The sequence below is a fragment of the Ciconia boyciana genome, chromosome 8 (assembly GCF_034638445.1).
Source record: "Ciconia boyciana chromosome 8, ASM3463844v1, whole genome shotgun sequence".
NCBI lineage: Eukaryota > Metazoa > Chordata > Aves > Ciconiiformes > Ciconiidae > Ciconia > Ciconia boyciana.
In genome coordinates this window covers 10,482,919-10,494,997 of record NC_132941.1, presented here as the reverse complement: position 1 = coordinate 10,494,997, position 12,079 = coordinate 10,482,919, and the positions used below count along the sequence as shown (strand labels likewise).

The 12,079-nt window shown below is 38.2% G+C and overlaps 1 protein-coding gene across 1 annotated transcript in view; it reads left to right on the top strand.

The window, feature by feature from the left end:
• The window catches only part of TMC3 (transmembrane channel like 3), a 125,870-nt gene that overhangs the window by 14,466 nt on the left and 99,325 nt on the right, over window positions 1-12,079 (top strand). The gene's annotated exons all lie outside the window — the stretch shown is intronic.

The window sequence follows — 12,079 nt, the reverse complement described above, 5'->3', positions numbered from 1 at the left end:
CTCTCAATTCAGTTTTCATGTGCCAGATGGTTGTTTCTTGTTCTTCTTGTATTTTTTTTTAATCCTACCTGTTAAGATAGCAAAGAATGACATACGTTATCTGGCTCTGCAGCCAAGTGCGTGGTCCAAATTATTTTCACAGAATGCCTGACAAAGTCTGCTTGCTTGCTTGCCTGCCTCAATCATTTTTCTCAACTAATTAGAAAAGTCTGCCAAGCATTGTTGGGCTAAGGCACTAATTATTCTCAAACAAATGTTTCAATTTTGCACAAGTTAAGAAGTGTCTCTGTTTTAAATGACTACATGCCAAGGTGCCAGAGTAGTCAGACCAGTTTTGTTTATCAGTATGTCTGGAAGTCCCTGAGGACCAAAGAGATAAAACCATTTAAAAGCAAATGACCGTGTGCAGTCTTAGGTGCTCTTTTAGGAAATAATGCTATAATGCTTCTTTTTGAATATGTTAGTTTTTAATGAGAAGTAGCGGGTCTATTTTCCTTCTGGAAATGTTGTTTCTTGTGATATTCCTGACTGCGTTGGTCCTCAGATTGTCTTGGTTTTGGCACTGAATTAAAGGAAGTTTTATTATTAGTCATGCAAGACTGGACTATCTAATCCTTTCTCAGGTTTTGTAGCCTGCTCATCACCACTCTTATTTGAGCATTAAAGAAGTTCATCTCTGATGACAACGACACTGGAGAGTCTTTCCTTGTAAAATTTCCAGTTGAATTTGGCAATCGGAAGAAACTTGAATGGTTAAAAGGAAGTTTACAGCTTGTTTTCCAAGCTGTGGCCCTGTACCCGGGCCTGAACTCCATACTGCCCTACTCAGAAGTAGTTGTGAGCTTCAAGAATGGTGTCATGCCACCTCTGATCCTGAATCAGGATCTGATCCTGGTATCGATTTATTTTGTGACAAGGTTCACCATCTGATAGTTTGGTGTGTCACTAATGAGATATGACCCTCTGATCAACTATATCTTTGCTGATATGTTATACTCCCATCTGTCTTTCCCACTGTTTGCCCTCATCCAAAAGTTGCTCTGTAAGAAGCAGATAGATTGCCATGTTTAGGAGTCTCTTTGGCTTCTGTTGGATCTGCCCATGTATAACCAACAAAAATCAGAGTTTCCAAGAACTGCCTTCCTCTCTTTCTTGAAAGTAGGGAGCTGCATGTTTTCAGAGAAAAATGTTTTTAGTATATTTCAAAGATGACAAGAGAAATTCAACAACTTATTTCACAGGGATAATTGGAGTGGTTTACTTATGAGCCAGCTCTAGAGTTTGTTTTGTAGATGCGTGTTAGTTCAGAATTATTGGATTAATTTTTTTTTAAAGCATGTATTAAGGGCGAGGGAAAAATGAAAGAATTAAACCACCAGAATGGTAGGAGAACTTGGAACATTTCATTACTTGATTAGTTTCCAGCAGCCACCTGTGCCAAGGAAGAAAATGTGCCTAAATATTACGGTATTTGTATCTCCTTGAACAGTTACTCGTACTAGGATAAATGGGCAGGCATAACATGTATTTGAGTAACGGCTTATATGTGTTTTCTTTTTAACCTCTCCCCTTCCTTCTTTTAGGGGAAAATATGGAACCTGGTGCCTGGATACTTTGTATCATTAATTGCTTGTTGCCCTTATCTGCACCCACTGGCTTAATTGCAATCTGTCTGCATAGTGTGTGGTGTGTGTTTTTTTTCCATTAATTTTGAGAAATTATTTGTAAAGAGGAGATATGCTACATGGGAAAATCTACTTAGTCTGAAAAGAGTTGGCTGTGGACAATGCTGGCAGCTCCTGGAAATAGCTGTGTTGCAGGGGTACGCGCAGACAGATGATCTCAAGTGAAGACATTGCAAATAAAAATTTCCTGGTTCTCTAGTATGATGTAAGGCAGCAAAAGATGAATGAGCTGTGAATCCCAGGGTGTTCCTCAAAGTTCAATACACAGTCTTCTCCCACAGAGCAAAGAAGGTTTTAACATAATGGTGCTACATGTTTTGAAGGACTTTTTCTATTTTGTCCTTCTTTTCCTTCTTGTGCGTTCAGTGCATTGTTATTTGCTAGATAATTATCCCTGCTGATTTCGAGGTGCTGACTGTCCTTGGTGAGGACATGAATCTTACCTGTAATGTCAATTACCTAGTTTTAACCAGGAAATACACATTAAATGTACTAGACTTTTGGTAGGCCTTTGCTTTTTTGACATCTGAATGTCTCTGCAGATTCAGTCCTCTTCTGAGGGTTGGAGCAAGAGGGAGGATCTGGATTTGTTCAGGTTGGTGTCTGTGCTCCAAGACCAGTAAGGACCTGGTGGCAGTGAGAATACCAGGATACCTAGTCATGCAAGGATTGGCAATGAGTCCAGTATCCTCCTAGTGATGCAATACCTTTAGGCCATGAAAGGATCACTCTGTAGGCGTATAAACTTCCCAGGTCCTCCTTCTTCCATTTTAAGGATGTTTTGCACATAAAAACACTGCCAAACATTGTTAGTGTAGCAGTGTTCCCATACATCCCATACATCCCCATCCCATACATCAGTTTCATCATGTTCATTCTTCAAATATGTTTTGTGCATCCTCTATTCATATTTAGGAAGTGATAAAGATGCAAAAGGGGAGGCTAAATTTTAATGTAGTACTTTTCTCATAAAGGGTCATTTTTCATAAGTTAGCAAAGTGGAATACGCTGAAATCAGCTCTCATTACAAATGAAATATTAGGTGGAGCCCCTTATACTCTCTCATAAGCAAAAGAGGTTTTCTGGGACGGATTCCACTGTCATTGACACTTTGGCATATTTAGGCTAATTCCAAATGTTAGTCCCTGTACTTATCGAAAGTCCTTCTCTTTCAATGAAAATGTCCCAAGTGACTTGACTCTTTTTTTTGTGTGTGTGTGTAAAATTGAAATTCATGGATGGTCCTTGGAGCCTGGTAAGTTCAGCTGCATGTTTTTGTACTAATATAAACATTTTTACATTGAAGCTTTTTAGTTTTATGGACAACCACAGTTTCTTTAACTGAAAAGCTATCTATACTTTCCATCCAAGAACACTTCCTATTTTGTGTATCTCCACATGTGAGTTTGCAGAATTGCAAGGGAAATCCAGTGGGAGTAGCATTCCATTGTAGCTACATGAGTGTTACATTGGCTTAAATCAAGCAAATTTTATGATATAAAACCTATTGTTCTTCTTTCTCATGATTCGTTGCTACAATTATACTTGATTCAGTAGAGACTTAATTGTACTTTATTTTTTAATGTTCTCATTTTGGAAGAATTCCTTTGGAATTATTTTCTGATTTTTTTTTTTTCATGTAGAATGGTAAAATGTGTACAGTTGAAATAATTTGGAGGAGGTTTCCAAGTTTGCAATTTTTTCTTCCAATGAAGGTTGTTGAATTGCACTCTCAGCAGCTTCGTAGTTTCCCCCATTTTCACTGATTATGTAACCATAAACAAATTTCAACTGTGAACTGATTTAATATGGCTCATCATTTATACCTGACTTTTTTTTTTTTTTCCTTAATGCAAACTAAAGGATGTCCTGATTGAAAGTAAGGGGCTGGGCTCTTGGTTTGTTTTATTCTGAGCAGGAAATGTATCAGCACTGTCCAAGAAACCAGTAAATTGTTCTTTCAATGGTGCTTGGGAGGGCGATGAAGTATCCTCTCAAGGGTCTCACTTACTCTTCAGTTTTTTCTCGGTGCATCGGTAAAGTCTGTGTATTGCATAAAGTAATTTCCACATGAGAGAAGAGCATTCTCTTACTAGGTTAGCCATAAACTCACCCTAAGGGGCATGGAGTACAATGAATGTGAGATTTAAGTTGTCAGGTACATGATTGCACATAATACTAATCTAATCACACTCCTTGTGATGGAAAAAAGGGGAGACACAGAGGAGATTCACTGTTCCAGAGAGAGACACTAGAATTGTACAAGCGGCAGGAATAATTCTTTCTCTTCTCTGGTATGTTGGTGTTGCTGCTGTTGCGCTTGGCAGAAAGCATTCAACCTAAAAGGTTGTAAAGTTTATAGGTCTTCACACTGTGTCACTATATTGTGTAACCCAGTGGGGCACAGCTATGAAAGTGATTTCTTGAAAAATCTTGTCAATATATTTTGTCATTTCATGACTGATCAAACTGCAAACATAAGCTGTGTGTTTTAAGATGACATTTTGTCTTACAAAAATTATAGTGTGGAAACTAAATTTGCTGCTTGCTATAGGCGCTTCATTCTACTCCAGCAATGGTCCTCCTTTTTCTTTAGTAGGAATGTCTCAGTGCCCCAGCCTACAAAAAAGAGTCAGTGTGATGGACGGGCTTTCAGCTGAAAATGGATTTGGTTGCAGTATATAATTGAGCAGTGGAGTGAGAGAGTTTTTAAATTATGGAGTTGATTTTAAAAGTTGACACTGCCGTTAAATGTTCTATATTCGGAGCTCCTGCTTTAGCGGCTAAAATGGACATTTATAGATAGAAATAGTGATCTGAATTCCCCTTGTGGGTTTGGCAGATAGGTTTGAAAGTTGTTTCATTTTTGTGTGTAATTTTCTTTTGGCAAGAATGTGTGCAGGGGGTGGTGGAGAGGTCAATTTGTCTATGTTTATAGGTGCTGACAAGTTTTCTGAGATTTATTTTTAATTCAGCTTGTTTAAAAATTGCATGGCAGTGTTTTTTAAAATACACTGTTGCCAAAGATTTTTGTGTTAACTTGTATGTGTATAACATCACTTTTGTGACAGAAATTGGCTTTATCAATGCATAGTGTGTTACAGTTAGACAATAGTAGTTAAATCTGAGCTTTCAAAAGTTTGATCACCACCGTATTTTATAAAGTTATGTATACTGTGGTTCTTATATGTTATAAGAGCTAGCTTATGCTTTTACTGATTAATCCAGTTAGTAAGGTAACTACTTTTTGGATTTTTTTTTTTAATGTGAATTTGATATTTAATGTCAGTTTAAAAATTTATGTTTTTCAGGTATTTGAAAATAGCTGCTTTCAATATAGGCAAAACGATTGTAAAAGTTCTGGTTATTTCCAAATAAGATCAAAGTTACATGGTTTAAAAAAAAAAATTACAAAATAAATTCATTTAAGTTTGAGCTAGAGCTGACAACCAGTTAAGACTGTGGTTAGTTCCCATGCCTTCAGGCCATGTGGACTATAACCAGCGCGGAGGGTAAGTGAAGGAGCAGAACTGGAGCCTGCCCTCACACTGGCTGCTCATTTCTCAGCCACCGTTTGGGGGTATCAGTGCCTTCTGTTGCGCGGAGTGGTAACGTTTTTCAAGCATAATGTTCATAAAGCAAATGGCTGTAGTAATGTGTTACCAGCTAGATCTTCTCTTAGCTATATTGCATTGATACCAAAAATGATATAAAAATCAGTGAGTGTCGGGGAGAGCCAATGCCTGTACAGAGCAGCCTTGCTGTCACAAAGGCACTCCCTTACGCAGCATGGCAATTTCAAAAAGACTGTGGGCCAAGCATTGCAACTTCAACATCTCTGTCATACAAATACCGTCTTACAATGAAATTCAGTTAGATATTTTTCTGATGTAAAATGACTTGGGATGTCAAGCAATTAACATTTCTGTAGATGTAATTATCCATAGCAGCCTGCACTTAAGTAGCTTTAGCCTCAAATCTTTGCTTGTACCTTTCCTTTCTGAAGTAGCACCTCTTCATCCAGAATTAGAAGTATCACTTGACCGTGAACGGATCTAAACCAAAAATTTAGATTAAGAACAGTGCCAGCAGTAGTAAATGGTTATGCTGCAGGAATCATAGCCAGTTAAAAATTGGAATTTCTGAAGGGGGGGGCTAGAGTCCTAATCTTAAACAGCTCTGGAAAAATTGCAGCCCTGATCTCCACAGGGAAGGAGGAGGGGGGTGAAACATTGATTCAGAAAATGTGTGCTGCACTCCACTGTATGAATCTGGATTTCAAAAAGAAACTTTTTTAGCATGCTTGAAAGTTGTTGCTGACTACTGCCAACTAGAAAATTTAATAAAGAGTTTAACTTTGTGCAGCCCAAGCCAGCTCTGCAAACACATGCTTTCCCGCTGAGATCAGAATGAATATCTAGTGCAGTGTGCAAGAGCCAGACTGTATGAGCAGGCCTGTCTACATGCATCCCTCATCTGACTTCAGTTATTGTTATGATGGGCACAGTTCCACGGCTGTAATCATTGCAAAGAGTGTGTGTCCAAAGCTCTGCTCCAAACTCTATCATGCTGCTTACATTTTCAATTATTTTAGTAAGGCCCTTTCATCTGCAAGCTTAGTCTGTTTGGTAAATGGACACATTTACCTTCTCAATTATAAATCTTTTTATAGAAGATGTCTTGTGCTCTCCTTACATATCTTCTAGTGTAGGATTTTATACTTCTTGGAGTTTAGCCCTAGCCATTTTTGAAACAGCCTTTTAATAAAAAGAGAGCAAATTAATAGATTGTGTACAAAGTCTATAATTTTCATTAGTTCTTTTTGAGAAGCTTTTTCAAAGCTAAATTTAGATAGTTGAGTCAGTATAGATGGGGTAGATGGGGAAGCGAGTTGAAAACATATTTCTGTTTTCAGTCAAGAATCCAGCTTTTGTCTAGTGATGTGTGGTGATGAGAGAGGACTGAGTTTGCAAGAGCAGCACATCAGGCTGCGTGTCAGAGTTTGTATTTTCAGCCTAGACCTTTATTCTTCTCCCATAAGGGGCTCGGAATGTAGAGAAATTAGTTTGCTCGGCTTGTTTTGAGAGGAGTGAGACTTATGTAATACTGAGCAGCACTAATGCAGAGACCTGTCAAACCATGTCCAAATCTGTTTAGCCAGTTACACTGTGATTGCGGCAAGTCCATAAATAAAGGAAGGAACCATTTATACCACAGCCACGTGAGCAGCCATTTCATAAAATACCATCTCTGGCTCTATTCCTTCAAATAAACACCCCTCTCCAAAGTGGCAAACAGGGAGAGTATGTTTTGTTTGTCAAAAGCTAAACAGACTGAAATGTTGCCAACATGTTGAGAAAAGTTGAGGGAAAAGAAAGCGTCTTCCCAAGATTTTGGTGTAATGGGACCAGGAGACTCAGGGAATAGCAAGGAGAAAGAGAATTCTTTTGGCTTTGAAAAACTGAGTGACAAAGAATACCTTAAAATAGAAAGGCTATCAGTGGTGGCATAGGAAAGGAAGAACGACTCATAAAATAGCATGCTTTGCAATTTAGGATAGCTCTGCCAAGTCTTTGAATTGTCCAAACTGGAATGAAAGGGATTATGGGTTTGCTTCTATTATTATTATTTATTTACTTATCAAGAAAAAAAAAGGCGAAAAACCAACCTTCACAAAAGGGCAAACCATTCCTCTTTTGCTTTGTGGTCCCAGTGCCCTCTTCTTCAGTGTGAAGGCAAGAGTGCAAGAGGTGAGATCATATACAGATATTACTCAGGAAGAATGTATGCTGACAATTATTGTGTGAAGCGATTATTTTTCTACTGCTGAAAGAAGAGCCACTTCAGGCAATAGTTTTGTCTAGAGACAATCTTGGCTTCTCTCCTGTTACTTATGGGGACCATACATCTCGTCAATGCCCAGAACAAGTTCTTCTCATTGCCTGCATCTCTGAGTACAGGGCACAGGGCTACCTGACCAACATATTGAGGCACTTTTGGCTTCATTGTAAAAATCACAGATTTGATTACCTCACACAAGCTCTACAACAAAGCACTGTCTGCCTGTTCAGAGGCGTCCTACAGTTGGCCTTTATTGTGAGCCTGTAGTGTTTTGTTTCTCTGGCATTTGGTGTCTGTGTTCACCATTCTGACTAATGCAGAGAAAATCTGGAGTCACACTTTCATGTCTCTCTTCTGATCATATTTGTTATTCTAAAATAAATGCCACTGTGGCAGTGGTTTAGTTAGCAAAGCAAATAATGTCTTTTCAAGTGAGTGAAAAACTTATCTTCTTTTATGCCTGATGACACGGCAACATTAATAAATATATAATAGTTTTGGGTAGTGCTTTCCAGCAATCTTGCCTTTCTTGCTCTTTAATATGCAGCATGATGTGATGTGTTTGAATTAAATTCTAGTAAACATTTGTACCTGTCACAAGAACCACTATTTGTTGTCACAGCAATCAGGGCAGTTGAAGAAGCACTGAAGGAAGTGTCTTCCTAGGATCAGTGTAGCAGGTAAGCTTGCATTGCAATTGCTCACTCTGTGCATAAACTGAGTGATTCAGCCTCTTTTCTATACACATTTCTAGTACAAATTTCCTTTGGCAAAAAGTAGTAGTAGAATAAAGAATTAACTAAATCCATTTGGGAAAGGAACGTGGATAAACATTAAGGGTTTTTTTTTTTTTCCTGAATTAAGTTTTGGGATGTATGGTAATTATCTTTGAGCAAATCAAGTGTAGCACATGGTAATGGCAAGAAGACCTACAATATAAACAAGTAGCAGATGCATAAGGGTAGTCCTAGAGTAGCCAGGAAAAAACGTAGTTGTCCATCCTTATCCAAAATACAGGAAAAGTAAACATTCTCATGTAGCATTTTGCCTGGAAGCATTTTGGATGATCAATACAATTTGAATTATCTTTGATTTTAATCAAACAATCTTTGATTGTTGTGCTCCAAAATAGAGTATTGCAATGCTAAGTTCCTTGACTCCTGCTATGATCAGTTTAGGCTTCTTTTTTTCATCATTTTCCTGTCATCTCCTGTTTACAGGGGAGATATAAACAGTTCGTCTTAATTTTCCTATGGAGCTTCACCCTTATACAAGAACTAATACTGTAGATCCATAGATAAAATTCTGCAAGCAAATGTATTCTTTGCTATCATGGGATTATAGAGATGTGGGTGAAAGATTAGGCTCCCCTGAGAAACTGAGTACTTTTGCTTCTTGGAAACTTCAACTGAAGTCTTACGTGTACATTGCTGTTTGTGGTTTCAATCCCTTTTTTTGGTTTATTTTGGTTTACAGTCATGATAAAAAAATGAAATGAAAATAAAAATGAAACAAGCACGAACCAGCGCCAATTGGTCTGTGTGCATTTGTATGTGAGAGAGAGTCTTGAGGTTTGGTTTTATTGTGTCAATCTGAAGCATGAGGCTGGTTCAAGAAAACGGTTGACAATAAGTGTTCTGCTAACAACTAGGCAATTGCATTAAAGTAACACTAGAAGACTGAGAAACCAAGAAAAGAAATGTAAGGACTGCACAACGTTCAGAAAAAGGAGGAGAGAGTTTGCAGATGCTGTGGCTTTGCTGCTTATTCCTGGAGCTCCAACTGTGTGTTGCTGAAAAGAAATACTTGCCATGAAGAAGCATTTTGGATACGAACTAGACCATTTTGAAATGCCCATTTCGTAAAAGTTTATAGGGAAAGCAAGAAACCTAATAGCTGAAGTTTCAATGAATTGCCCCATTTGGCAATTATTCCCAACAGAAACCAACACCCTGGGAATTTTGCTTGGCACAGCCCACTACAATTTTTTTATGGCCTGACTTTAGCTATGCAAAATCTACCTAGGAAAAAGTGGTTTTAAAACTTTAGCTATTGCTTGTAGGTATTGGGGCAGAGGGAGTCTGGGTTGGATTCTTAACTGCTGTTCTGTTTTCATATAACCCCAGGTTGTTTTGTCCTAGAAATGTGAAATCCCAGAGTCATCTCACTTAACTGAGACGTTAAATTTAGGATCATACGTGTCCTAGATTCTCAATATAGTCAATGAGATATAAGCATCTCTGAAGGGTAATTTGACCCCTGCATGAGCTGAACTTGCCCCAAAGGTAACTTTTCTTTGCCCATATGGTTGTGAGAAGTGCTTATGACTAGACTCACAATTTGCATGCCTAATTTATGTAGCTATGTTTAGGATTGTACCTGAGCAAGTATGTCTTACTTAGCTTTATTTCTTTAGGTAAAATGCCTTGTGGTGTTTTGATATATAAAAACTTGTCTTAAAATGTCTGAAAAGTGTGCAGAGAATCTTTCTGAAGCTAAAATTCTGGCTTCGGCTGCTAACCTAAGGCAGAGAGGGGCAGGATAAAGGAAAGCAGCGATAGATATTATGCAGCATGAAAGTGTGGGAAGTGCACAATGCTTGGATATGGGAAGAGACACCATAAATCCTCTAGTTTTGCAGAGATATGGGTCAGGGAACTTGCTGTCTAATATTTGAGGTCAGAAGAAATTGGAGAGAAGGAGAAGGATGTGGTGCTGTCAGAGCATTGGTGAAGGGATGATAGCATAGAGCTGTGCTGAGGAAAAAACACATAAAGAACAGAGACACGTACTGTGCCAGTTGAATAGGGGGAATTGGGGCATGTTATAAAATGCATTAGTGGTTATAAATGATGTTCTTAATGTTTTCCACATTTAGAATAAAATAAATGCTGCAACCTCATTTTGAATACTTTGTGCAATTCCAGCTGTCCCATCTCAAGAATATGATGGAAGCTGTAGAAGTACAAAAGAAAGTGACATGATCAGAGGGATGTGATGGCTTCTGTGCAAGGGAGGATTCAGTAACCTAAGTCTCTCCAGTTTTGAGAAAAGGTGATCAATAAGGAGGAAGCAAGATATACTGCAGCTGCATAAAGTCAGGAATGACATAAAGAAAGTGAAAAGATAGCAATTATTTATTATTTCTCACTTGACATGAAACAAGTGAAATAATCAGGCAACACATAATTAAATTGTGGAAGCTATTGCTACAGGATGTTGGAGATGCCAAAATACAACTGGTTTCTTAAAGTGATTAGATAAACTCATGGAAAAATAGTTCATAAAGAGCCTTTAAAGACACTTATATAGGGCCAGCCTCCAGCTCAGGAAGTTTCTAAACTGCAGGTTTGCTGAGAATTGGCAGGGCATACCCTATACTTGTCCTGTGTTCATACCCTTTCCTTAAGCATCCGTTTTGGCTGTTATCAGAGACAGGATACCAGGCTAAATGAATCTTTGGTGTAATGCACTGTGTGGCTTTCTTCTTGCTAAACCACACAATAAAGGTCTGCACTAAGTATCTATGCTGTAGACCAGATTCATTTTAGCTCTGAGAATTCCAACTTCTGAATACATTATTCTTTCATTTACAGTATTATTTAATCACATGCATAAAACCTGATCTATTGGGCTAAATCCAGTGGTACAATTATGTCTCTCTGTTCCCAGTGTGCTGGGATGTGCTGCAATGTGCTGCAATGTGTTCTACATATCGTGTTATGTTGCTACTGGCTCATATTATGTGTGTTAATCTGGTCTATGCAAATCATCTTTCAGTGTTTCACCGTAGCTGTTTAATAAGAATACTGACCTAGGTCAATTACCTTTAATTATCTAGAATGCTTCTTTTTAGTGTTAGTATAACCTTGGAAAATTATTAACTAATATGTAGACCCTCGTGTATAGGTCTCATTGAAGGCTGTTCCACCGGCAACTAAGTGAAATATAATGGAACTGCTACTATCTTTTTGGAGTTATTAGTCGCATCACTCAAAATACTTTCTGCTCCAGCCCCCATTGCTCTGCCTTCTTTAGATTAGTAATATTTGTAGTCTCCTGCTGAAGTACTACTGAGAGAGCCAGAACTAAGTGGTAAGCACAGTGGGATGCTGTATGCATTCTGTAGCTTTTCTAGGGTTTACCCTAAGAAGATTTTCATACCCGTGTGGCAGTCACTAGCAGGCCAAGAAGCTTTTGTTTAACGTTCTGCATGCAAAGTGATCTTTAGCTTAAAGTCTGGGTGGCATTTCCTCTGAATGTTATTCATCGGAGAGTATCTGCCCTTCCCTATGTATGTTTAGAGTATATGGGTTAGCAGTCCCATTGGTGCAAAGTAAATTAGTCCTGTCAATACCCTTTTAAATTTTTATTTCTAACATGAATCCTTTTTGAGAATCGCTCATACAAACCTGGAGTCATACAGGTGTATTTACTGCATTAGCTACGTTTAATGGGTTGTTTACAAGCAACTCAATATATGCAGAATTTTACATTCCTGTTGAGGGGGAGGGGGATTCCAATGTCTTGAAAAAACAAGAAATAAAATTAAA